This window comes from Zea mays, chromosome 1, assembly GCF_902167145.1.
Source record: "Zea mays cultivar B73 chromosome 1, Zm-B73-REFERENCE-NAM-5.0, whole genome shotgun sequence".
NCBI classification, from domain to species: Eukaryota; Viridiplantae; Streptophyta; class Magnoliopsida; order Poales; family Poaceae; genus Zea; species Zea mays.
Genome location: NC_050096.1, coordinates 167,535,253 through 167,561,331, shown reverse-complemented (window position 1 = coordinate 167,561,331; position 26,079 = coordinate 167,535,253). Strand labels below are relative to the sequence as shown.

The 26,079-nt window shown below is 47.7% G+C and overlaps 1 long non-coding RNA gene across 1 annotated transcript; it reads right to left on the bottom strand.

Annotated features, from left to right (window-relative positions):
* Positions 1–20,371: 20,371 nt before the first annotated feature.
* On the bottom strand, positions 20,372–20,906 carry LOC111590603 (uncharacterized). Its single transcript, XR_002749740.2, has 2 exons — positions 20,782–20,906; positions 20,372–20,513 (listed from the first exon to the last, which is right to left on the bottom strand). It is a non-coding gene; the product is annotated as an uncharacterized lncRNA (long non-coding RNA).
* Positions 20,907–26,079: the final 5,173 nt, after the last annotated feature.

Sequence of the window (26,079 nt, the reverse complement as noted above, 5' to 3'; positions counted from 1 at the left end):
CTTCCTCCTATACTTAGATAGGCGACGGGTCCGAATAGGTCCATGTGAAGCATCTCCAAAGGTCTTGATGTGGTCATCACATTTTTGGTGTGATGAGAGCTTCCCACCTGTTTGCCTGATTGACAAGCTGCACAAGGTCTATCTTTTTCGAATTGCACATTAGTTAAACCTATCACGTGTTCTCCCTTTAGAAGCTTGTGAAGGTTCTTCATCCCCACATGTGCTAAGCTGCGATGCCACAGCCAGCCCATGCTAGTCTTAGCAATTAAGCATGCATCTAGACCGGCCTCCTCTTTTGCAAAATCAACTAAGTAAAGTTTGCCGTCTAATACACCCTTAAAAGCTAGTGAACCATCACTTCTTCTAAAGACAGACACATCTACATTTGTGAATAGACAATTATATCCCATATTGCATAATTGACTAACAGATAACAAATTATATCCAAGAGACTCAACTAAAAACACATTAGATATAGAGTGCTCGGATGAAATAGCAATTTTACCTAACACTTTTACCTGCCTTGATTCCCATCACCGAATATTATTGAATCTTGGGAATCCTTGTTTTTGACGTAAGAGGTGAGCATCTTCTTCTCTGCCGTCATATGGTTTGTGCATCCGCTATCCCCCGGATGCATAAACCTGCAAGGCAAATTTAGGCTTGGGTCTTAGGTACCCAACTCTTGTTGGGTCCTACAAGGTTAGTCACAATTGTCTTAGGGACCCAAATGCAAGTTTTGTCTCCCTTGCATTTTGCCCCTAATTTTCTAGCAACTATCTTCCTATCCTTTCTAAAAATGACAAAGGAAGCATTTAAAGCATGATATATGGTAGAAGGTTCATTAATTTTCCTAGGAACATTAACACCATTTCTCCTAGGCACATTTCTACCATGCATACAGGAAGAACTAGAAGCAAACATAGCATATGAATCATAAACATGTGAATCAAAAGCATCATAACTTCTATTTGCATTTCTAGCATGTCTCCTATCATGATACATAAAAGCATGGTTCTTTTTAGCACTACTAGCCATAGGGGCCTTCCCTTTCTCCTTGGCGGGGATGGGAGCCTTATGGCTTGTTAAGTTCTTGGCTTCCCTCTTGAAACCAAGTCCATCCTTAATTGAGGGGTGTCTACCAATCGTGTAGGCATCCCTTGCAAATTTTAACTTATCAAATTCACTTTTGCTAGTCTTAAGTTGGGCATTAAGACTAGCCACTTCATCATTCAATTTAGAAATTGAAACTAGGTGTTCACTACAAGCATCAACATTAAAATCTTTACACCTAGTGCAAACCACAACATGTTCTACACAAGATGTTAATTTATTAGCTATTTCTAACTTAGCATTCAAGTCATCGTTTATGCTTTTTAAACTAGAAATAGAGTCATGGCATGTAGACAATTCACAAGAAAGCATTTCATTCCTCTTTATTTCTAAAGCAAGGGATTTTTGAGCTTCTACAAACTTATCATGTTCATCATATAAGAGATCCTCTTGCTTTTCTAGCAATCTATTCTTATCATTCAAAGCATCAATCAATTCATTTATTTTATCCACCTTGGTTCTATCTAGACCCTTGAATAAACATGAATAATCTATTTCATCATCATCACTAGACTCATCTTCACTTGAAGAAGCATAAGTGCTAGTGTTACGAGCGCTTACCTTCTTTTCCCTTGCCATGAGGCAAGTGTGATGCTTGTTGGGGAAGAGGGATGACTTGTTGAAGGCAGTGGCGGCGAGTCCTTCGTTGTCGGAGTCGGACGACGAACAATTTGAGTCCCACTCCTTGCCAAGATGTGCCTCGCCTTTTGCCTTCTTGTAGTTCTTCTTCTTCTCCCTCTTGTTGCCTTGTTCCTGGTCACTATCATTGTCGGGACAGTTAGCAATAAAATGACCAACCTTACCACATTTTAAGCATGAGCGCTTCCCCTTTGTCTTGGTCTTGCTTGGCTGCCCCTTGCGACCCTTTAGCGCCGTCTTGAAGCGCTTGATGATGAGGGCCATCTCTTCATCATTGAGCCCGACCGCCTCAACTTGCGCCACTTTGCTAGGTAGCGCCTCCTTGCTCCTCGTTGCCTTGAGAGCAATGGGTTGAGGCTCATGGATTGGACCGTTCAACACATCGTCGACATATCTCGCCTCCTTGATCATCATTCGCCCGCTTACGAATTTCCCAAGAACTTCTTCGGGCGACATCTTGGTGTACCTAGGATTTTCACGGATATTGTTCACCAAATGTGGATCAAGTACAGTGAAGGACCTTAGCATTAGACGAACGACGTCGTGGTCCGTCCATCGTGTGCTTCTGTAGCTCCTTATCTTGTTGATGAGGGTCTTGAGCCGGTTGTATGTTTGGGTTGGCTCCTCTCCCCTGATCATTGTGAATCTTCCAAGCTCGCCCTCCACCAACTCCATTTTGGTGAGTAAGGTGACGTCATTCCCCTCATGTGATATCCTGAGGGTGTCCCAGATCTGCTTGGCATTGTCCAAGCCGCTCACCTTATGATACTCGTCCCTGCACAAAGAGGCTAACAACACAGTAGTAGCTTGTGCATTTCTATGAATCTGTTCATTGATAAACATAGGACTATTCGAGCTATCAAATTTCATTCCACTTTCCACAATCTCCCATATGCTCGGATGGAGAGAGAACAGGTGACTACGCATTTTGTGGCTCCAAAATCCGTAGTCCTCTCCATCAAAGTGAGGAGGTTTGCCAAGTGGAATAGAGAGCAAATGAGCATTTGTACTTTGCGGAATACGAGAGTAGTCAAAAGAAAAGTTCGAATTAACCGGTTTCCTTCTCTCGTAGTCGTTGTCGTCGTTGTCCTTTTGGGAAGAAGTGGACTCATCGCTGTCGTCGTAGTAGACGATCTCCTTGATGCGTCTTGTCTTCTTCTTCTTCCCATCTTTGCGTTTGTGGCCCGAGCCCGAGTCGATAGGCTTGTCATCCTTGGGCTCGTTGATGAATGACTCCTTCTCCTTGTCATTGATCACAATCCCCTTGCCCTTAGGATCCATCTCTTCGGGCGGTTAGTCCCTTTCTTGAAGAGAATGGCTCTGATACCAATTGAGAGCACCTAGAGGGGGGTGAATAGGTGATCCTGTAAAACTTGAGCTTAATGCCACAAAAACTTGGTTAAGCGTTAGCACAGTATTGCCAAGTGGCTAGAGAAGAGTCTTAGCGAAACACAATAACCACAAGAGAATCAACACAGGTAGACACAGTGGTTTATCCCGTGGTTCGGCCAAGTACAACACTTGCCTACTTCCACGTTGTGGCGTCCCAACGGACGAGGGTTGCAATCAACCCCTCTCAAGCGGTCCAAAGACCCACTTGAATACCACGGTGTTTGCTTTTCTTTTCTATATCCCGTTCGCGAGGAATCTCCACAACTTGGAGTCTCTCGCCCTTACAAAGATGTTCACAAAGAAGCACGGAGTAAGGGAGGGATTAGCAACTCACACGAGACACAAAGATCACAGCAAATACGCACACACAAGACCCAGACTTAAGCTCAAAAGACTAGCACACTAGAACGGAGCTCAAATCACTAGAATGTCGAACAAGTGCGCAAGAATGGAGTGTGAGTGATCAAGAGTGCTCAAGGAATGTTTGGTGTTCTCCTCCATGCACCTAGGGGTCCCTTTTATAGCCCCAAGGTAGCTAGGAGCCGTTGAGAGCAATCCGGGAAGGCAATTCTTGCCTTCAGTCGCCTGGCGCACCGGACAGCCCGGTGCACCACCGGACACTGTCCGGTGCGGATTTCCTTCCTTATTTGGTGAAGCCGACCGTTGGCAGCCTTGGAGCCGTTGGCGCATCGGACAGTCCGGTGCCCTAATGTGACCGTTGGCTCTGCCACGCGTCACGCGCGGAATCCTCGGCCGACCGTTGCCCCGGCTGACCGTTGGCTCACCGGACAGTCCGGTGCACCACTGGACAGTCCGGTGAATTTTAGCCGTACGCCGTTAATCAACTCCCGAGAGCGACGAGTTCGCTAGAGCCAGTCTGGCACACCGGACACTGTCCGGTGCATCACCGGACAGTCCGGTGCACCCAGACCGAGCTGACTTTGGCTGAACAGAGCCATCTCATTTCCAATTCAATCTTTCCTGTTTCCAGCACTTAGACACAATACATTAGTCCATAAAGCAATGTACTAAGTCTAGAAACATACCTTTTGACATGATTTGCACTTTGCCCACCACATTGCATAGATCAACACAAAAGCACTGGCGTTGGCACTCAATCACCAAAATACTTAGAAATGGCCCAAGGGCACATTTCCCTTTCAATAACCTTCATAAACTTCTAAAGGGAGAACATGTGTTAGGTCTAACCAATGTATGTTTCGAAAAAGATAGACCTTGTGCAGCTTGTTAGGCAGGTAAACAAGTGGGAAGCACTCATCACAACAAGAATGTGATGAACACATCAAGACCTCTGGAGCTACTTCATATGGACCTCTTCGGACCCGTCGCCTACCTCAACATCGGGGGAAGTAAGTATGGTTTAGTAATTGTTGATGATTTTTCCCGCTTCACTTGGGTATTCTTTTTGCAGGATAAAACAGAAACCGAAGGGACCCTTAAGCGCTTCCTAAGGCGTGCTCAAAATGAATTTGAGCTCAAGGTGAAAAAGATAAGAAGCGACAACGGGTCCGAGTTCAAGAATCTACAAGTGGAGGAGTTCCTTGAGGAGGAAGGCATCAAGCATGAGTTCTCCACTCCCTACACACCACAGCAAAATGGTGTGGTAGAGAGGGAGAACAGGACGCTTATTGACATGGCGAGGACAATGCTTGGAGAGTTCAAGACGCCTGAGCGGTTTTGGTCGGAAGCTATGAACACAGCTTGCCACGCCATAAACCGGCTCTACCTTCATCGCCTCCTCAAGAATACCTCGTATGAACTTCTTACTGGTAACAAACCCAACGTCTCATACTTTTGTGTATTTGGGAGCAAATGTTACATTTTGGTGAAGAAAGGTAGAAATTCCAAATTTGCTCCCAAAGCTGTATAAGGGTTTTTACTAGGTTATGACTCAAATACAAAGGCGTATAGAGTCTTCAACAAATCATCGAGTTTGGTTGAAGTCTCTAGCGATGTTGTATTTGATGAGACTAATGGCTCTCCAAGAGAGCAAGTTGATCTTGATGACATAGATGAAGATGATGTTCCGACGGCCGCAATACGAACCATGGCGATTGGAGATGTGCGACCACAGGAACAACAGGAGCAAGATCAACCTTCTTCCTCAACAATGGTGCATCCCCCAACTCAAGACGATGGACAGGTTCCTCAAGAAGAGGCGTGTGATCAAGGGGGAGCACAAGAAGAACAAGTGATAGAGGAAGAAGTACCACTGGCCCCTCCAACTCAAGTTCGAGCGACAATTCAAAGGAATCACCATGTTGACAAGATTTTGGGTGACATAAGCAAGGGAGTAACTACTCGCTCAAGATTAGCAAACTTTTGTGAACATTACTCGTTTGTCTCTTTTATTGAGCCTTTCAGGGTAGAAGAGGACTTGCAAGATCCGGACTGGGTGTTGGCCATGCAGGAAGAGCTCAACAACTTCAAGCGAAATGAAGTTTGGAGCCTGGTGCCACGTCCAAAGCAAAACGTTGTGGGAACCAAGTGGGTGTTCCGCAACAAGCAAGACGAGCACGGGGTGGTGACAAGAAACAAGGCTCGACTTGTGGCAAAAGATTATGCCCAAGTCACAGGTTTGGATTTTGAGGAGACTTTTGCTCCTGTGGCTAGGCTAGAGTCTATTCGCATTTTGTTAGCCTATGCCGCTCACCATTCCTTCAGGTTGTTTCAAATGGATGTGAAGAGCGCTTTCCTCAATGGGCCAATAAAGGAGGAGGTGTACGTGGAACAACCCCCTGGCTTTGAGGATGACAGGTACCCTGACCACGTTTTTGAGCTCTCTAAGGCGCTCTATGGACTTAAGCAAGCCCCAAGAGTATGGTATGAATGCCTTAGAGATTTCTTAATTGCTAATGCTTTCAAGGTTGGGAAAGTCATTCCCACGCTTTTCATTAAGACTTGTGACGGTGACCTTTTTGTGTGCCAAATTTATGTCGATGACATAATATTTGGTTCTACTAATCAAAAGTCTTGTGAGGAGTTTAGCAGGGTGATGACATAGAAATTTGAGATGTCAATGATGGGCGAGTTGAACTACTTCCTTGGGTTCCAAGTGAAGCAACTCAAGGATGACACCTTCATCTCCCAAACGAAGTACACTCAAGATCTTCTCAAGCGGTTTGGGATGAAGGATGCCAAGCCCACAAAGACACCGATGGGAACCGACGGACATGTCGACCTCAACAAAGGAGGTAAGTCCGTTGATCAAAAGGCATACCGGTCTATGATAGGATCCTTGCTTTATTTATGTGCTAGTAGACCAGATATTATGCTTAGCGTATGCATGTGTGCTAGATTTCAATCCGATCCAAGGGAGTGTCACCTTGTGGCCGTTAAGCGAATTCTTAGATATTTAGTTGCTACGCCTTGCTTCGGGATCTGGTATCCAAAGGGGTCTACTTTTGACTTGATTGGGTATTCAGACTCCGATTATGCTGGATGCAAGGTTGATAGGAAGAGTACATCAGGGACGTGCCAATTCCTAGGAAGGTCCCTGGTGTATTGGAGCTCTAAGAAACAAACCTCTGTTGCCCTATCCACCGCTGAGGCCGAGTATGTTGCCGCAGGAAAGTGTTGCGCGCAACTACTTTGGATGAGGCAAACCCTCCGGGACTTTGGCTACAATTTGAGCAAAGTCCCACTCCTATGTGACAATGAGAGTGCAATACGCATGGCGGATAATCCTGTTGAACACATCCGCACTAAGCACATAGACATCCGGCATCACTTTTTGAGAGACCACCAGCAAAAGGGAGATATCGAAGTGTTCTATATTAGCACCGAGAACCAGCTAGCCGATATCTTTACCAAGCCTTTAGATGAGAAAATCTTTTGGAGGCTGCGTAGTGAGCTAAATGTCTTAGATTCGTGTAACTTGGATTGATTTATAGCATACATGTGTTTTATGCCTTTGATCAAGTTATTTTATGCATTTATGAGATTCATTGTTTATTTATGGTGCTCAAGTTGTGCAAGGGATCCCCGGACCTCACAAGTCCATATGTGAATGATGCACATATTTAGGAGGAGAAGTGCTACAACTTGACCCTTTGAGACTAACATTTGTGCTTGAGTTTACTTGATGTAGTCTCAAAGGTTAATTGAAAGGGAAAGGTGAACTTGGACCATGCAAAGACTTCCACTACACTTCGGTATTAGTGTACTAACCTCCAAGGTCACTCTTAAGCTTCTATTGCCTTTTTTCTCTTAATTGACATTTTTGGTGAGGCAATGGGGTTAAAGGGCCAAAAATGATCTCGTTTTGGTGCTTAATGCCAAAGGGGGAGAAATTAAGGCTAAAGCAAATGGACCAGCTACCACTTGAGAATTTTGAAAAGAGTAGAGTTAGAACTTTTGATTTGTCAAAATACTCTTATTGCAAAATTTGGTCTCTTGTGGGGAGATTCTATGATTATGGGAAAAAGGGGGGAGTGATTTGCAAAAACAAACCAAGTGGTGGCAAAGAATGATCCTAATATGTCAAATCTTGTTAAAGACAATTATTGTTCTCAATTGCATTGATGCTGCACTTCTTTTTGTTGCTTTTGGATGTGTTGGCATAAATCACCAAAAAGGGGGAGATTGAAAGGGAAATGTGCCCTTGGGCCATTTCTATATTGTTTTGGTGATTAAGTGCCCAACACATTTAAATATGCTCTCATGTGCTAAATAAAGAGAGAAGTAATAATCAAGGCAAAGGTATGGTTCTAGACTTAGTACATTGGTTTTTGTGTGTACTAATATATTTGTCTAAGTGCTAGAATCAGAGAAAAGAGAAGAAGAAAAGGACTTGGCTGCAGCAGCCAAGACTCTGCTCGGTCTGGCACACCAGACTGTCTGGTGGTGCACCGGCCAGAGTCCGGTGCGCCAGGCTGGCTTCCGGTGAACTTGCCGCTCTCGGGAGAACAGGGCGGCGTACGTCTATAATTCACCGGACTGTCCGGTGAGCCAACGGCCGCTAGAGCAACGGTCGACCGCGCAATCCGTGGGCAACGCGTGGCCCGCGCCAACGGTCGGCTAGGGGCACCGGACCGTCCGGTGTGCACCGGACAGTGTCCGGTGCGCCAACCAGCCCGAAGTTGCAACGGTCGGCTGCGCCAGGAATGGAAGGAAATCGCGCACCGAACATGAACAGTGGTTGTCCGGTGGCACACTGAACTGTCCGGTGCGCCACCCGACAGAAGGCAAGATTAGCATTCCAAGAATGCCTCCAACGGCTCCTAGCTGCCTTGGGGCTATAAAAGGGACCTCTAGGCGCATGGAGGAGCCACCCAAGCATACTTTGAGCATTCTAAGTCTTCCACACTCTGTCTCCGCGCACTTGATCGACCGTGTTAGTGATTTGAGCTTCGTTCTTGTAGTGAACTCGTTGTGCTTCATTTTGAGCTCAAGTCTTGGCTTGTGTGCATGTGTATTGCTGCGGATTTGTGTGTGCTGCTTCCCATCCTTACTCTTGTGATTTCACCGTGATCTTTATTGTAAGGGCGAGAGATTCCAACTTGTGGAAAGTCCTCGCGAACGGGAAAAGAGATAAGCAAAGAAAAGCCGTGGTATTCAAGTTGATCATTGGATCATTTGAAAGGGGTTGAGTGCAACCCTCGTCCATTGGGACACCACAACATGGAGGTAGGCAAGTGTTATACTTGCCGAACCACGGGATAAACTCGCGTGTCTTTTGTGTTTGTTTTTCTGTGATACTTGTGTTCGCAAGAGCTCGCTACTTAGCCATACTAACACTTAACCAAGTTTTGTGGCTATTAGTTGTTGAATTTCACAGGATCACCTATTCACCCCCCTCTAGGTTCTCTTAGAATTAGATCCTGCGACTTAAGATATACATAAAATATTATATGTTCGTCTCATGGAGTCTTTTCAAGGGTACCTCATATGTGTTTTCTTTTGTCCTTAAAACTTCCTATTTGATTTATCAACAGTGGTTGTGACTCCTTTAGTTCCTATACATTCTGAGCATATACTAGGAGCAAACTTGTTAGTACCCTTATTTGTTTTGTCATTAAATCACCAAAACCCTCAATTAGGGGTTGATTGCACTTACGCCTAGCGTCATGGACATTGCCATTGGCTATGGGACACCATGGAAGCCCGCAAGGATGCAGACGAAGCCACCATCCCATATGTGTACTCGGTCCCCATGTGCCCCAATGCGCTTGGAGCCTGGTTTCATCAAGTTCGTGAGTCCATTCGTCTGATTTGCATTTTGGTCTCGTCCTCCTTACCATTATTGAGGTTGTCTCGTTTTCCTAGCCCTCCTCCATGGTGCTCTAGGATGATCTCATCTATCGCCCGAAGAGCACAATAGAGAAGGAGGCAGACCGAGCCAAGGCGGAGCACTAGTGGAAAGTCAAACAAAACCAAGTTGAGAGGAAGTGGTGCCTGGCCAAACGCTAGATGCATAGGGATCATGGTATCAAAACCGACTCTTCAGAGGAGGACAATGAGACCAGGAGCATGGGGTTAGGGAGTCTGGACGCCTTCGGGGATGGAGCTCACTTCGATTCACCAGTGGTCGATCTTTTTGCGCCCTTTGTGGAAGAAGCAACTAACACATCTTCCCTTGGTGCCACGAAGGTCAATCTGTTTTGATCCGCAAGACAGACGCCTCCACCGGTGGTCCCTACACCTCCCAGCTTACTTTTGTCAGGCTTCATTATCGTCACCCAGGGTCAGTTGGCATGGAAGTGTTTGCTTCATCTGACCCATCATTGGGGATTGTCACGACCGTCGACGCCTCATCCACGACGAGTCTCGTCCCCGCTTTCGGTTTGAGCGACAGGCGTCCGTCCACACTGAGGGCATATTAGGGCGAGGTGGCAATGAGGAAGCAAAGGTTTGCATGGTTGGATTCCATGTGTCGTGGCCTGTTATCTTCGCTCTACTCTTTATGATATTTTTATCCCCCTTTTTTGCCTTGGCAGCACTTCCCACCTTCCTGCCCTTACGTAGGGCGCGAGGAAAGTTATTTCCATGAAAAACAGGATAACACCGCCCTACACCGAAGGCAGCAGGCCTTTCATGGCTTTGGTCATTGTGCCATGATCGTCACAGATAGAGGTTGTTGGTGTCAAAGTTGTAGGTTTGTCCCCTTCCACTCTCCCCTCGACCGATGCCCTCACCTAGTTGAGGAGGCGAAAAGTTAACCCTTTCCTAGAATAGGCTTAGGGACCACAGCCACCCGTGACAGAGTCTCCACCCGGGAATCAGTAGCCCCTCCTGGCTCCGAGGCCGCGTTGAGGCAGTCATCAGATTATAGTCTCGCTCTTTCTATCGAGGGAGACGAGGTGCTCATTTCCGCGGTTATTAGGTCGTCTCAACTTCACCTAGGGATAGGAGGGCCTCAAGTCGAGTTGTCGTGTCTCGAGGGCGCGCTCGGTAGTCAGTTTTTGCTGGAAGACTCCTCAGAGAGGATAGACCTCCAAGCTCTTAATGGGGAGTTATTCGAGATGGGGGCCATATCCTAAGGATTCTGATTGAGGCACAGGCCATCCTGGGCCGGCTTTCGATTGTAAAAGGAGGCCTTTCGGTCATCCCTTTCCCTAGGAATGTTTTCTTCACCTTCTAATGGCTCTTCTCCTATCCTATTTTGGGGTTGACCTGACCATAGTCGGTTGTGGAGACATCAGTGAGGAAGTCCCACTTTCTTCATGAATAGAGGGAGACATGGGAGTGTCTCGATGACAAGCTCTAAAAGGCGAAGGGACAGATGGCAGAGGCCCTAGCTAGCACGGAGGCGGCCCAAAGGGCTCGTGATAGGCTGGCAAAGACGATGAAGAAGAATGAGGCCACTGCCGCCGACGAGCGCCTTGAGTGTTTAAGGGCAGCGTCACGTCTCCAAGCGTCGATATAGGGGAGAGAAGTCACTGAGGCCTAGATCATAATCATGATGGGTGAGGCTGCTACAAAGAGGAGGAGTTCCCATTTTTCTTCACACACTATGGGGTTAAGCTTTGATTATCTATTCCTTCCCCTTGCTTTTGATCAGATATGTCTAAGAAGCTTTCTTCAACTGAAGGGAACCTTGTTGAAGTGCAACATCGCTAGGAGGAACTTGAGGTGGAGCGTCATCACCTGTCAAGGGTGGTGGAGGTTGCTCATGGGAAGTTTGGAGTGCCACAACTTCCTGGGTCGAAGCCACTACTTTCTCGCTTCGGTCACGTCATGGACCAAGTTTGTGAACTCTAAGTGGAGGTGTTCTGTTGTGGCATCAACCACGCCTTTGTCGTTGCCAGGTCCCACTATGAGGGGGGCCAACCTAGAGGCCCTAAGCACAGGGTACAGCGGTTGGAGGGACGCAGAACTTGTGGATATAGTGGAGAAGCTAAAGCCTTTGTCCCATAAACTAGCTGACATCTTGGTCGGCGATGCCCTCCCCTAGAGGGTCCGGGGGAACTCACCATCCCCGTGAGTTGGGACAACAAACCAGGTTTGCACTTTCTGTTAGTATGGAGACTTTAATTTTATGGTTTGTTCCTTTGGGGGGCCTTTGCGTTACCTTCCACTTTCAGGGCTTCGGGGGTTGTGTGTAGTGTATCGCCCAGGAAGCCGCGTGACCTGTCACTGCCAAACCGGAGCGATGTGGCTCAGTCGCCCCTGAACTGTTGTTGTAGGCGAGCTGTTTCAGCGGCCGGACTATAGGCATGTGCTTCCTTTTCATTTCCAGGCGGGAACCATGGGGCACCGTGGGGGTGCATCGCCTTGTATCTATTATGGCGAGTTGTGGAGAGAGTGAAGGCGTGGATCCCTCAGACTTGAGGATGGGTTTGTAGAGTAAAAATCGAAGCATTGAGCATGAGGTTCATAGATTACGTACCTGTTTGGTGCCATTCTGACGTGAGAGGGAGGAAATGGAGCCGCTTGTCCTCTTTGGCACCCTCCAGAGTATCATTGCTAGTGTCCCTCTATCAGGGGTGGAGCCAGGATTATGATATAAGGGGCCGGTCAATTCATTAATACTATCTGATAAAAAAATATTGTATAATATTTTCAAGTTCAAGCACTCGACATGGAATAAGAATTTTAGATTTTTATAGATTATTTTAGTGGATGAGTTCATTTTCTAGCTAATTGATATATTAAATTAAAGTTGTGACGCAAGAACAATACCAAAATAATAAAGACGATATAACGATGAATATCTGACTGATAAGATTAAACCTTTATACAATGACTCTAATATTCATAGGTAGCTAACTATTTTTTGAGAGAATTCAAAAATCCAACTAGTATCGAGGATTCATGAAAATTCGTCAAACTATGCAGTACACGTCAATTTTGTCGTGTACACACCAATTATAAGGTGACAACTTTAGTTGAAATTTGTAGATTTTATTATCCACGAGATCTAATGTAGTATGTATATAAGTTGCTGGCGCTCATTCTGCTGCTTCGCGTGATCACCTTTTTTGGACTATGGTTGTGGGGCTATGGCAGAGACAAGTCAAGTGGTCAGCGGCAATCGCAGCTGCCTAGCCAGATGATAGAATGAATCATAAAGGGTGAGGTTCAGATATTAGCGTCTGAAGCGAATTAGGTTTGACGTTTTATGCATCGATTGGTCATTCAACGAATATTTTATCTTATATTCTTTGACTTTTTTAGACTTTGGTTGACATACTACAACAGAGTTATGGATCATGTATTACTAACCACTATATTAAACATTTGATTAATTGTGCTACACAAAATTTAGAGTATATATATTGTGTGGGGGATAGATATCCCCTAGGTCCACTAAAGGAGTAAAAGACCTCGCGGAAGGCCCAAGGGCCCAATAAATCGCAAGGTCATTCCTTCGTGGGCCTGAGGAGAAACGACCAACAAAGCAGAGAAGACGTAAGACCGGATTGATGCAAACCCGGACGGCCCACAACATCGAGCGAGTAAATCACAACGGAGACCCGACTTTCCCGCGCTGGAGCCCTCATGCTACGGAGCCATGCGAGGATAAGTCGGCGAAGGTTATGTAGGGATAAACTCGGGAGGTTCACTACCTTTTAGCTACTTGTTGTTATCATATCCACGTGTACTGCCCCACGGTCGAGTATATAAGGCCTAGGGGGCACCCCTTCAGATCGATCGACCCTACTTTACTTAGCCCCCCACGTAAACTCTCTGTGCCTCCGTTCCAGAGAGCCCTCTTGTAACCGCCCTCAAATACTCATCAGGACGTAGGGTGTTGCGCATCTCTAAGCGGCCCGAACCTGCAAATCTTGTCCACTGTCCCTCGTGCAATCGGCACGAACCATTTTGCTACAGTCGTTGACACCGTCCTACTCCTAAAAACACCTTGAGGGGTAACCCCAGGTGTGCGGTCGGACCCAAAACACCGACAGCTGGCGCGCCAGGTAGGGGGTGTGTCGACGATCCAAGCTAGCTCAATGGCCGTCACCTTCCACAGCAAGATCACCGTGCGTCCCGGATCTGTATTCTGCTTCGGGACAATCTCATCTGTAGCGGATGAAGAGGGAATTCTACACCGCCTCGCAGATCTGCCGGAAAAGAAGTCTCCTCCAACAAACTCCGAAAATGCTGGAAAGACGCTACCTCCGGCTCTTCGGAAAAAGATTATCTCCGGGAAGGCTGGAGCTGGAAGCTCGCTGACCCGGAAGACTCCGCTGTCTACTTCCCCGACGAAGGAATGGACACGGATCGCGAGGAAGAAGGAGACTAGGGAAAGGCAAGTCGTTCTTTCCGTTCCTCCGGCCTCAAAGGAGAACGGAAAGAAAGTCGCCACGACAGCAGCACCATTCTACCCCGACGTCCTCTTCATCGGGAGAGTGGAGTCACCCGCCGTCTCTGACGACGAACCGACCGCGCCTGGAGAAGAACCACCTCAACGAGAATCCCGCCGACGGAGGAACCGACGCAGGAACGTTCGACGACATCACGCGGCCGGAGAACGGGATCCGGAGCAGCCTATCTCGCGAGACGAGGTCTCGGAGATAGGAGAAACCCCGGAAGAACGCGTCTTCAGGGAACGAAGGAACTCCCGATGACGTGATCGCCGACGGACTCAGGAGCAAGCCGAGCAGGATGCGAGGCAACGCCGGGAGAACCCGCTCTTCGGGCGCAACCTGAACCCCGACTTCGCCCGAGCTATGAACACGCCGAGCGAAGTCGGAGGCGTTCTAGCTCGGATAGCTGACGGACTTCCTCGGACTCCCGACGCCGAGGGATACCGACGCCTGTTCACTCAGGCGGCCAACCATCTTCTACCGCTCGCTCACCCACCGAACGATTTGCGACACGCCATCAACAGTCGTCGAGACGCGCGAAGTTCTATCAATGCTTCGCGCGAACGGCGGCATGAAAACGAAATTCGCCGTCGGGAGGAGTATGACCGAGATCACGGCTTCCCGACTCAAAGCCAGCCCACCAGGACTGAGTCGGCAACAGCCTCAACTGGCGGTACCACCCGGGGACGGTCAAGGAACCACCACCACCACTCCCCTCCCCGGGACAGATATTGTCCCCGACGTCAGGAGGACACGTGCGGAGTATCCGCTCTTACTCCGCGCCTTAGGGCCATCCAATGGCCTCCCAACTTCAAGGTATCCAATGTCGACAAATATGAACCTAAGCAGGATCCAGGGGGTTGGCTAGCCGTCTACACCACCGCTGCTCGGGCTGCCGGGGCATCTGAAGACGTCATGACCGCGTATCTGCCCATTGTCCTTGGGCAAGACGCGCTGCAGTGGCTACGACATCTACCCCGACACTGCATCGACGACTGGGGAGACTTCAGTCGACGTTTCACCGCCAACTTCCAGTCCCTCTCCGACAAACCAGCGCAACCATGGGACCTCAAATCCATCAAGCGCCGGGGGGACGAGACTCTCCGGTCATACCTCAAAAGGTTCCAGACCATGAGAAACCGTATCCCCGAGGTCACGGAGGCGGCCGTGATCGAGGACTTCTACAGAGGATCCAATGACTCGGCTTTCGTCCGAGCCATACTACAAAAAGCACCGACTACCTCCGAGGAGCTGTTCCGGGAAGCCGACCTCTACATCACCGCCGACGAGCGGGCCCAGGATCTCATAGGAGGAGCAAAGCCTACATCGGCAGCACCGCGACGTGACGCGAACCAACCACCCGACAAACGTTGGGAGAAGAGGCCTCGTGAAGAAGTACACGCTGCCGGACCACCCGCCTCTCGCGCCCGAGGAGGACCTCGTGGAGGCGAGCGCACGCTGGACGACATCCTCGATGCCCAGTGCCCGTACCACAAGGACATGCGCCACACTCTTCGTAACTGCTGAGACTTCAAGCACTCCGTCGGGCACGGCCGACCCTTCCAACCTCTACCGCCTCCTCCGCCAAGGGGAGGACCAGATGAACCACGACAGCCCCATCAGCCGGAGGAGGGGAGAGGAGGAGCTTTCCCGCGCGTTGACAGGGAGGTCAACGTCATCTTCGGCGGACATGGGTCGCAGGAGAACAAAAGACAACAAAAGCTCAACGACCGCCAGATACTGGTGGCGACCACCGGTCCTCCCGCCCCATACCGGTGGTCGGAGCACCCGATTACTTTCACTCGGGAGGATCAATGGCTCAACTTCGACCATCCAGGCAAATACCCGCTTCTCGTCGATCCGGTGATCCGAGAAAGCCGGGTAAAGAAGGTGCTAGTGGACGGGGGGAGCAGCATCAACATCACTTTCCCCCGGACACTCCAAGGCTTGAGAGTTCACCTCAAAGAGCTCCGCGAGTCGGACACCCCTTTCTTCGGCATCGTGCCGACGGAAGGGGAATACCCGCTGGGCCACATCTACATGCCGGTCACCTTCGGAACTCCGGAGAACTACCGAACCGAGTTCCTGAGGTTCGAGGTGGCGAACTTCGACTGTGGGTACAACGCCATCATCGGGAGGCCGGGGCTGGCTAAATTCATGGCCATTCCGCACTATACATACATGATACTGAAGATGCCAGGACCGCAAGGAATCATAACTGTGCGCGCCGACTTCCAAGGCGCCGCAGAATGTTTCCGAGTGGCCATCCAAGTAGCCCTCACCACCAAGCCGTCAACGGTTCCTTCTACGTCGGCGAACTCTAAGCCTGAGGAAGACCTCGCCGTACCGGCAAATGAAGCTCAGGCCGTAACTTCTATGAGGCCGACTGAAGAAACCAAGCGAATCAACCTGGGATTCGCTGATGAGCGCAAAACGGCCATCATCAGCTCCAGTTTGAATGGCAAATAGGAAAGCGCGCTCGTCCAGTTCTTGCAAGATAACCGAGACGTATTCGCGTGGCAACCTGCGGATATGCCGGGAGTCCCAAGAGAACTGGCCGAGCACAAATTGAAGGTCTATCCCCAGGCGAGGCCGATCCGGCAAAAGCTACGTCGTTTCACGCCCGACAAGAGAGAGGCCATTCGTGCCGAGTTAGCTCGCTTGGTCGCGGCCGGGTTTATTAGAGAGGTATTACACCCCGAGTGGTTGGCCAACCCTGTTCTTGTACTCAAAAAGAATAAAGTGGATTGGCGCATGTGCGTCGATTATACTGATCTCAACAAACACTGTCCGAAGGATCCCTTCGGGCTCCCGAGGATAGATCAGGTGGTGGATTCCACCGCAGGATGTTCCGTGCTGTCTTTCTCAGATTGCTATTCCGGGTATCATCAGATTAGTTTGGCAAAAGAAGACGAGGAAAAAACGGCGTTCATCACTCCGTTTGGGGCTTTCTGTTATACCTCCATGCCGTTCGGCCTCAAAAACGCTGGAGCGACTTATCAGAGAGCCATTCAAACATGCCTAGCCGATCACTGGGGCAAGCGTGTGGAGGCTTACGTAGATGACGTGGTGATCAAAACAGAGAATTCGGAAAACTTCATCGAAGATTTACAGATGGTTTTCAACAGCCTGAGAAGATATAGATGGAAGCTCAATCCTGAAAAATGCGTCTTCGGGGTACCAGCAGGAAAGTTGCTCGGATTTATCGTCAGCCACCGGGGAATTGAGGCTAATCCAGATAAGATTGAAGCTATCATGAAGATGGAAGCTCCTCGGTCACAAAAGAAGGTTCAGCGACTCACTGGATGTATGGCAGCTCTGAGCAGGTTTATATCCAGGCTGGGAGAGAAAGGTTTGCCATTTTACAAGCTACTCAAGAAGGTGGACAAGTTTCAGTGGACTTCAGAAGCACAAGAAGCTCTAGACGCACTGAAAAAATTCTTGACAACACCGCCAGTATTGAAACCGCCCCGGCGAGCTACGCCGACTCAACCGGCTGAAGATTTGTTGTTGTATATCTCTTGCACGACTCACGTGGTAAGCACTGCGTTGGTAGTCGAGCGAGTAGAAGAAGGACATGCCTATCCAGTACAACATCCTGTTTACTTCATCAGTGAAGTTCTAGGCCCCTCGAAGAAAAAGTACCCTCAGGTTCAGAAGGTATTATATGCAGTACTTCTAACTGCCCGCAAGCTGCGTCACTACTTTGACGACCACAAAGTCATAGTAGTTACTGGTTTTCCAATAGGGGACATTCTTCACAACAAGGAAGCCATTGGCCGGATAGCCAAGTGGGCTTGCGAGTTGGGATCCCACGATATCGAGTTCCGACCTCGCACCGCCATCAAAACTCAAGCACTGGTTGATTTCGTATCGGAATGGACAGAACAGCAAGTACCAGACAATCCAGAAACTGCAGAAGTATGGCGAATGTGTTTCGATGGCTCGCTGAAGCTGCAGGGAGCAGGAGCAGGGATTCTCTTCACCGCACCTGGAGGCGAGCACCTCAAGTACGCTCTCCAGTTGCTATTCCCGGCCTCTAACAATGCAGTCGAGTATGAAGCCTTGATACACGGATTAAACATCGCCATATCACTGGGCGTCAAAAGATTGATGGTATATGGAGATTCTCTGGTAGTCATCAGCCAGATAAACAAAGAATGGGATTGTTCAAGTGATTCAATGGGAAAATACTGCGCTGCCGTCCGAAAGCTGGAAGATAAATTCGAGGGTCTGGAATTTCATCATGTAGAAAGAGATCGGAACACGGCAGCCGATGTACTGTCCAAGCTCGGATCCGGTCGAACTCAGGTCCCACCCGGAGTCTTCGTGCAAGAAATCCGGCAGCCGAGTATATCAATGGATCAAACAGAAGAGTGCAACATCATAGATCAACCCGAGTCAGACTCTGATGACTGGAGACAACCGATTATTAAATATATAAAGAATGAAGAAGAACCAGATGACAAGAACTCGGCAGAGCGTATTGCCAGACAATCGGCTCAATATACACTCATTGGGGAGGTATTATACAGAAGGGGCGCGTCAGGCGTCCTCATGAAGTGCGTTCTCCCGTCCACCGGGAAGCAACTTCTGGAGGAAGTCCATGCAGGGCAATGTGGAGTACATGCAGCATCCAGAACACTAGTCGGGAAGGTTTTCAGGTCAAGATTCTATTAGCCGACGGCGAAGAACGATGCAGCCGAGTTAGTTCAGAGATGCGGAGCTTGTCAATACCTGTCAAAGCAACAGCACATGCCAGCACATCAGCTACAGACTATACCAGTAACTTGGCCTTTCGCATGCTGGGGACTGGATATGATTGGGCCTTTCAAGAAAGCTCAAGGAGGATATACCCATGTATTGGTGGCGATCGACAAATTCACTAAATGGATAGAGTTCCAGCCCATTGCTTCTTTAACCTCTGCTAAAGCCGTAGAATTCATACAAAGCATAATATTCAGATTCGGGATACCAAACAGTATCATCACTGACTTGGGATCCAACTTCACCAGTTCAGAATTCTTTGACTTCTGCGAGCAAAAGAGCATTCAGATCAAATACGCATCTGTAGCACATCCAAGAGCCAACGGGCAGGTTGAGCGAGCCAACGGAATGATATTGGAGGCACTCAGAAAAAGGGTCTTTGATAAGAATGAAAAATTCGCAGGAAAATGGATAAGAGAACTGCCTTATGTCGTTTGGAGCCTGAGAACCCAACCTAGCCGAGCCCTGCATGGAAACACTCCTTTCTTCATGGTCTATGGGTCGGAGGCAGTGCTACCTGCTGACACTAGTAGAGATCTTATCATCGATGACGTTCGTATTGCGTCACGGAATCTGTATATATCGTCACAGATAAAGATTTGTGACGAATTTGTGACGAGTTCGATTTGGTCATAGGGGTCGCGTCACATTTGTTGTGTTGTGACGGACTACCCATTTTCGTCATCGATGTGTATACATTCTGTGACGAAATACGCGTTGTCATGGAAGTGAATTCATTCTATGACGATCAGGTTTGGTCATAGAGGAAGGCACTTTTCCGTCATAATTTGTCGTCTGCCCGAGCAACCTGACGGCGTTGTTAACGTCGTTTGGTTTCTGTGACGGTACGATATCGTCATAGATAGAGCTGTGGTTTGGTCATTAACAGCCGTTTGAAAGGTCCCGATGGCGTATGACGTGGCAGCTGACGTCAGCGCTGACGTGGCAGCTGACGTCAGCGCTGACGTGGCATATGTTTTATTATATGCCACCAGTTTGGTCACAGATGTGCAGAGAATAATTTTATTGAAAATTGCAAAAGATACTAGAACAGAGGAATGAGCACACAATTCCATATTCCGTAGATGAATACAACTAGTATTCCAGTGATCATACAAACTAAGTGGACAACACTAAACTCAGTTCACAGCATCACCACTTGACTTCACATTTCAGTTGATTTTGCACAAACATAACAGCATATAATAAAAAGTTGACACCCACGAGCAACTAGAGTTTTTGGGTACCCTCATGTCAAAGAACAGGCCAAAAACAGCAGCTCTGACTAGCAGCCCTCATGTCAGCAGGTCTTGAAGGCGTCCACCGCATCTAGTTCTTCAGTCTGATCTAAGCTGGGTTCTTCTCGGTTTCTCTTCTGCTTCTGTTTCGTGGATAAACAATCACAGCAAAGTTTGCTCAGATTAAATGCAATAGAAGTTGTTGAGTGCAAAAGTGCAGGTAGTAGTACAAGGTAATATTTACTTACATATGCATGTAAGTGTGCCACATAGCAGCGAGTAAGGTTCTATGAGCTAAGTGATGGGCCATGAATAGTGGTACATTACAACAACAGCTCATGTGTAGATTGAGTAGGCAAAAATCCTAAACCAAAGGATACGATGGTAAATAAAGAAGAAACGCAATCTAAGATGGACAGTGAGGGCGAACAGAAAGGTTGCGACAAACCATCATGTTGTTGGCAGCCGCGGTCGTGCCGGTGAGGTCGTCGACGCGGACCATGGTGCTGGCTTCGCTGTAGAACTGGTGGACGACATCGGGGGTTTGTTGCAGCAGGTTGTAGTAGTTCCGCAGGAAGTAAGTCCCCACCTGCCAAGCCACGGATTAATCAACTCATCGCACGGGAACCACCGGAACCCATAGCCAGGCCGCATAATCAACTCATCGCACGCGAAAACCACCGGAACCCATACCCAGGCCGCGTGGGGCAGATTAATCCCTGAGCTAATGACGATGAGCCGCCGCGGAGGGTGGCGGGCGGGATTAAGGGGATAGGATTTTGCTTCGCGTGAGGGTAAAGGGAGATCCTTCCCCAGTCTACACCACTAACCCCATGGGGGATGGATAGGGGGAGTACCTGAGTTGCCGCCGCCGCCGAAGCCATGGGTGAGAGAGAGGGGACACCAGCGAGCAGAAGATGAGAACAGAGCACGAGAGAACCCTAGATCTGAAGACGAAGAACGACGAGACGTCGTTTTCTAATGATCTGCTGACCCTGTGATGCCACCGTGTTACGCAGCAGCCACAGGCCCATAGCCGACAGATCAAGAGTGGAGGGACTCGATTGGTGCTGGGAACGTATCCGGATACTTTGCGTAAATTCTATTTTGTGTTCACACCCATAAATAGTTTCTCACACTCGTTTATAAGACCGTCTTCAACCAGTGGCGGAGCTCTATAAAATTAACGTCCCGGGCCACTCTAAGGTTATTTTAAACAACCTCTAATATATTGTGCGGCTAAATATACCGCTAAAACAAAATATAGCACAAACATAGACTAAGATAGTATTTACTTCAATTCAGCATCTAAAAATACAATAAACTTGGTAAAAAAATTTAAAATACCTAATTAGAGATCTTAATAGCCAGATTACCAAGGTCTTCACAATTTGCAAAATCAGAATTACCCCTCACATCAACAATAAATATATCGAGTTGGTCTCTAAGGATCAAGAGGTCATATTGAGAGAAGTCTGCAGAATAAATCTTAGCCAATTCTATCAGCTAAGCTTTGTCATAGCTGGCAAATGAATTTCTTGGATCTAGACACGAAATGCATCTCAATAATTGAGTAGATCTTTCAGTGAAACGGTTGTTTAATTCCACAATAACTTGATCATACACAACAATAAATATCTCATTTTTGAAATGATGATCATACACAACAATAACTTGATCATACACAACAATAACCTTCTAGACTTATTGTGATCTATGCCATTACCATGAGCTCCAATGGTTTCACGTCCATCTTTCCCTCGACGAAACCCAACAACCGTGAAGGCATCAACACCATAATTTTCAGCTCTTTGTTGTTTAAAAAGGTAGCAATAAAAACAAAAAGCCGCATCCTTAGCAATGCTATACTCCAACCATGGATTATTTACATACCATTCATCATGAAAAGACCTATTGCGATTGCTTATCATTCTTTTAGGATACTTATGACCTTTTGGTTGGCATGGACCCTTTGCAATATATGCTCTTCTGACAGCATCCCTAATGTTTGCATCAATTTGCTCAATTGGCATGCGAAGACCAGGATCGGCTATAACTTGATCGACATTATTGATATTGCTATCTCTTAAACCCACCGATTCATTTGCATTGCTACCTTCTGTCTCTAATGATGCTTGTCCCTCCTCAACACCTAATGTTTCTGATTCTATAACAGGTTCTTCTTGGTAAGGTTGGTTTGGTATTGATGAATTAGTTCGTATCAAAGGTGTAGGAGCCGGACAATAAAACGATCTCAATGTTTTTGTCCTCTTCATTCTTTGATTCTGAATTTTGAGAAACATTTAACAATCTAGTATTTAGCTTGTTATTTACTAGTTAAAATAAGGGCAACATGGCTCGCTCTTCCGCTTTAACGGTACACATTTGGTTGTTGGGATGAGTAGAGCCCGGTTCAAGACCATATACAGGTTGAGCATATGTATCCCAAAGTCATGATCATATCCTTCGACATCCTCCTCTATACCCTCAACTTCTGTATCTGCCGACTCCCCATGATGAATCCACCTCGTGTATGTAGCTGACATTCCATAAATGTGTATATGAGTTTCTACTTCACTCTGAGGTCGCAGCCTTTGATTAAGACAATTCACGCACGGACAACGAATGTGTGTGTCTTCTGGGTATCTTTCACTAACAAAATTCATGAACTCTTCAACTCCTTTCACATATGCAGGTGTGAATTGTTTCCCATAAACCCATCTTCTATCCATCTATTTTGACAATAAATTAAAACTTGCATTAACTCCATAACTATGATTAAATTGAACAAAATTGAAAACCACATCAAACACATGCATATATGAAATAAAATTCAAACGCACATGGAACCTTATTGTCAAAAACACAACACATCAAACCTTGTCTTTTCTCCTCGCCCTGCCGTTGTTCTGTCCACGCCCGCCGTAGCTCTGCGCACGACGTCGCTGCTTTGCCGCGCTCGAAGTTTCTCTGCCTCGCTGTTTTCACGACGACGCCGTTCTTCCAACTGACCAATGGATCAATGGATCAGGCGACAAGATCTCTCGTTCGCTGCGACGCTACCCAGTTGCCGATCAAGCGGACGATAGATGTCGGCGTCGTTGTGTGCCGTAACCTGAGGGTCGATCGCAGAAGTGCAGATCGCAGAAGGCAGAAGCAGAACAGGCGAACAACCATGCAGATCGCAGAATGGCGGCTGGAAAAACCCGTTAACAGAACGACAGATGGGAACACCCGTTAACAGAACGATACTTTCTTTATTTACAAGAACAAGTGAGTAGTCTGGTGGTAACACCGATTCGAAGAAAGGCGCAGGTCTCTGGTTCGAAGCTCCACGGGCGCAAGTTTTTTTGCCAAATAAACAAATACGACTTCCCGTTGGTGGGCCGGGGTCGCGTCGCCAAGCGGGGGCTGTGTCCCAAAAAACTGCGGCCCATGTAGGCCAAGGATCCCACGCCGTCAAGTGGTGTGTACACGTGGGGCGTTTTTTACTGAAACTCATTTGTGACCAATTTATTTCATCATTACGTCAGCTGATCAAGGCAAATTAGCGATGACGATATCAAATATAATCTGTGACGAACTTATTGCGTCCAAACTTTGTGTCTATGACGTTCCTTTCATATTCGTCATTAATATTCAAGTCTAATCTTCGTCACTTGTAATTATTGACGAAGATGTAAATTTGGTCATAGAAATGTATCAATCTATGACTGAAGTCACCAGCGTCACTAGAAAATCGTCACTCATGATCACATTCTTACTAGTGTGACCTCAAGTTTGGGGCGCCAAGATTGATCTTCGAAAGCATAGCGGAAGCTGAGGCCACCAGGCTGGAGGATATAGATGTACTTGAGGAAGAACGACTGAATGCAGTAATCCAATCAGCACGGTACCAGTAGACTCTAAGGCGCTATCACGACAAAGCTGTGCGGCAACATTTCTTCTCGATAGGAGACCTCGTCCTCCGCCGAATTCTAACGGGGGAGGGACGGCACAAGTTATCACCCTTATGGGAAGGGCCTTTCATAGTAGCAGAGGTCACTCGACCCGGATCGTATCGCCTCACCCAGATGGATGGCACAGAAGTTGGGAACTCCTGGAACATAGAGCACCTCCGAAAGTTTTACCCCTAGCTGTATTTCAAAACAGCTGGGGCGACCATGTATTCTGTATAATGGAAATACGTCATCAATAAAGAGAGATTTCAGAGATACTCGGCTCGTTTACGATTGACTTGCATTCTTACTTAACTCGGGGTGACCACTATGCCCTACAAACGGAGCAATCGACTTAAGTCGACAACGACTTAAGGCGGTGCAACATGCTCACGCTTACTTAATTCGGGGTGACCACTATGCCCTACAAACGGAGCAATCGACTTAAGTCGGCAACGACTTAAGGCGGTGCGACATGCTCACGCTTACTTAACTCGGGGTGACCACTATGCCCTACAAACGGAGCAATCGACTTAAGTCGACAACGACTTAAGGCGGTGCAACATGCTCACGCTTACTTAACTCGGGGTGACCACTATGCCCTACAAACGGAGCAATCGACTTAAGTCGGCAACGACTTAAGGCGGTGCGACATGCTCACGCTTACTTAACTCGGGGTGACCACTATGCCCTACAAACGGAGCAATCGACTTAAGTCGGCAACGACTTAAGGCGGTGCGACATGCTCACGCTTACTTAACTTAGGGTGATCACTATGCCCTACAAACGGAGCAATCGACTTAAGTCGGCAACGACTTAAGGCGGTGCAACATGCTCACGCTTACTTAACCCAGGGTGACCACTATACCCTACTAACGGAGCTATCGGCTAAAGTCAGTGGTGGCTCAAGCCGGTGCAGCTTACTCGCGCTTACGCAACTCAGGGGATGACTTCCATATCCCGAAAACAAACTTCATAATCATCATGCAGCGTACCACAAATTTGCAAATTAATAAATTCTGTGATCATGTCATTCGAATGATAAGCCGATAACCCCTAACAAGTACCTGATCATGCTAACCGCGCACTCATAGCACGCGAAATGTTTCTCTATCTTAAAATGTCTTTCTCAGGAACGACTGACGAAGAAGGGCGATTCGAAGAATCGGGGGCAGCATTCACATCGGCTCTTATGTCTTCAGGGACAACCACGCCGGGTCTTCTCATCAAGATTCGTCCTGCCCGAATAGCCTTGTCCAGGGCTTTATCACGCTGAGCTTTGAGAGTAATAGCAGTTTCCTCGACAACTTTAGCAGCCAGCTGAGCAGTTTCTAACTCCTGAGCAATGGATTTCTTAGAAGTTCGGAGTCCCTTGATGGTGGCATCCTTTGCTGATATCAATTGCGTGAGGCGGGTCACTTCATCTGTAGATTCTTGCAGCCTGCAACGCTGATTGTCCAGTTCTTCCATCGTAAAACGGTGGCTCCTCTCCAAGATGGTTAGCGAGTTGCTAGAGTCTCGATACAATCTATCCAGATTGTCACGAGAGGCAGCAAGGATACGTTTTTCTTCCTACAAACAAAAATCAACTCATTCAGAATCCAAGCATGTAATAAGGCAAAGCACGGTTTTGTAAGTTACCTTTTCAGAGTCAAGCCGAGCATGAAGAGAAGAACTCAGAGCGTTGGCGTCATCCAAAGCAGCGGAGACCTGATTCAGTTCAGTCTGGCTCTGAGAATACTTCTCTTCGAAGTCAGCACACCGTTGAGCCATTTTAGCTTGATCTCGGGAATGTTTTTCCTCAAGAACTGCAATCTGTCGAGTCACTCCTATCAAGAGGTAATCAAACGAAATGAGGTCAGAAGGTAAAACAATCCACGAATAAAGGCAAGGAAGAAGAGGAAGAGCACCAACCCGCATTAGTCGCCTCCAACTCGGATACACGACGATGAAGCGACGCCGGATTCCAACGCTCAAGAGATGAAGCCACTTCTGGGATGGAAGCACCCTGCGATTTCAGCTGGCTGGCCATCCCATCCACCAAAGCCTGATGAGAAGAAGCGGATGAGCATAATGACAAAAATTCATGCAACGTAAAGAACAAGCTAAAGTACAGCACAGTACCTGGAGATTGGAAAAGAACGAAGGGATCCCTAAGTCAGGAGAAATCAGCTGATAACCAGGTGCCAGACCACCACCCGAAGCAGCTTGCAGCGG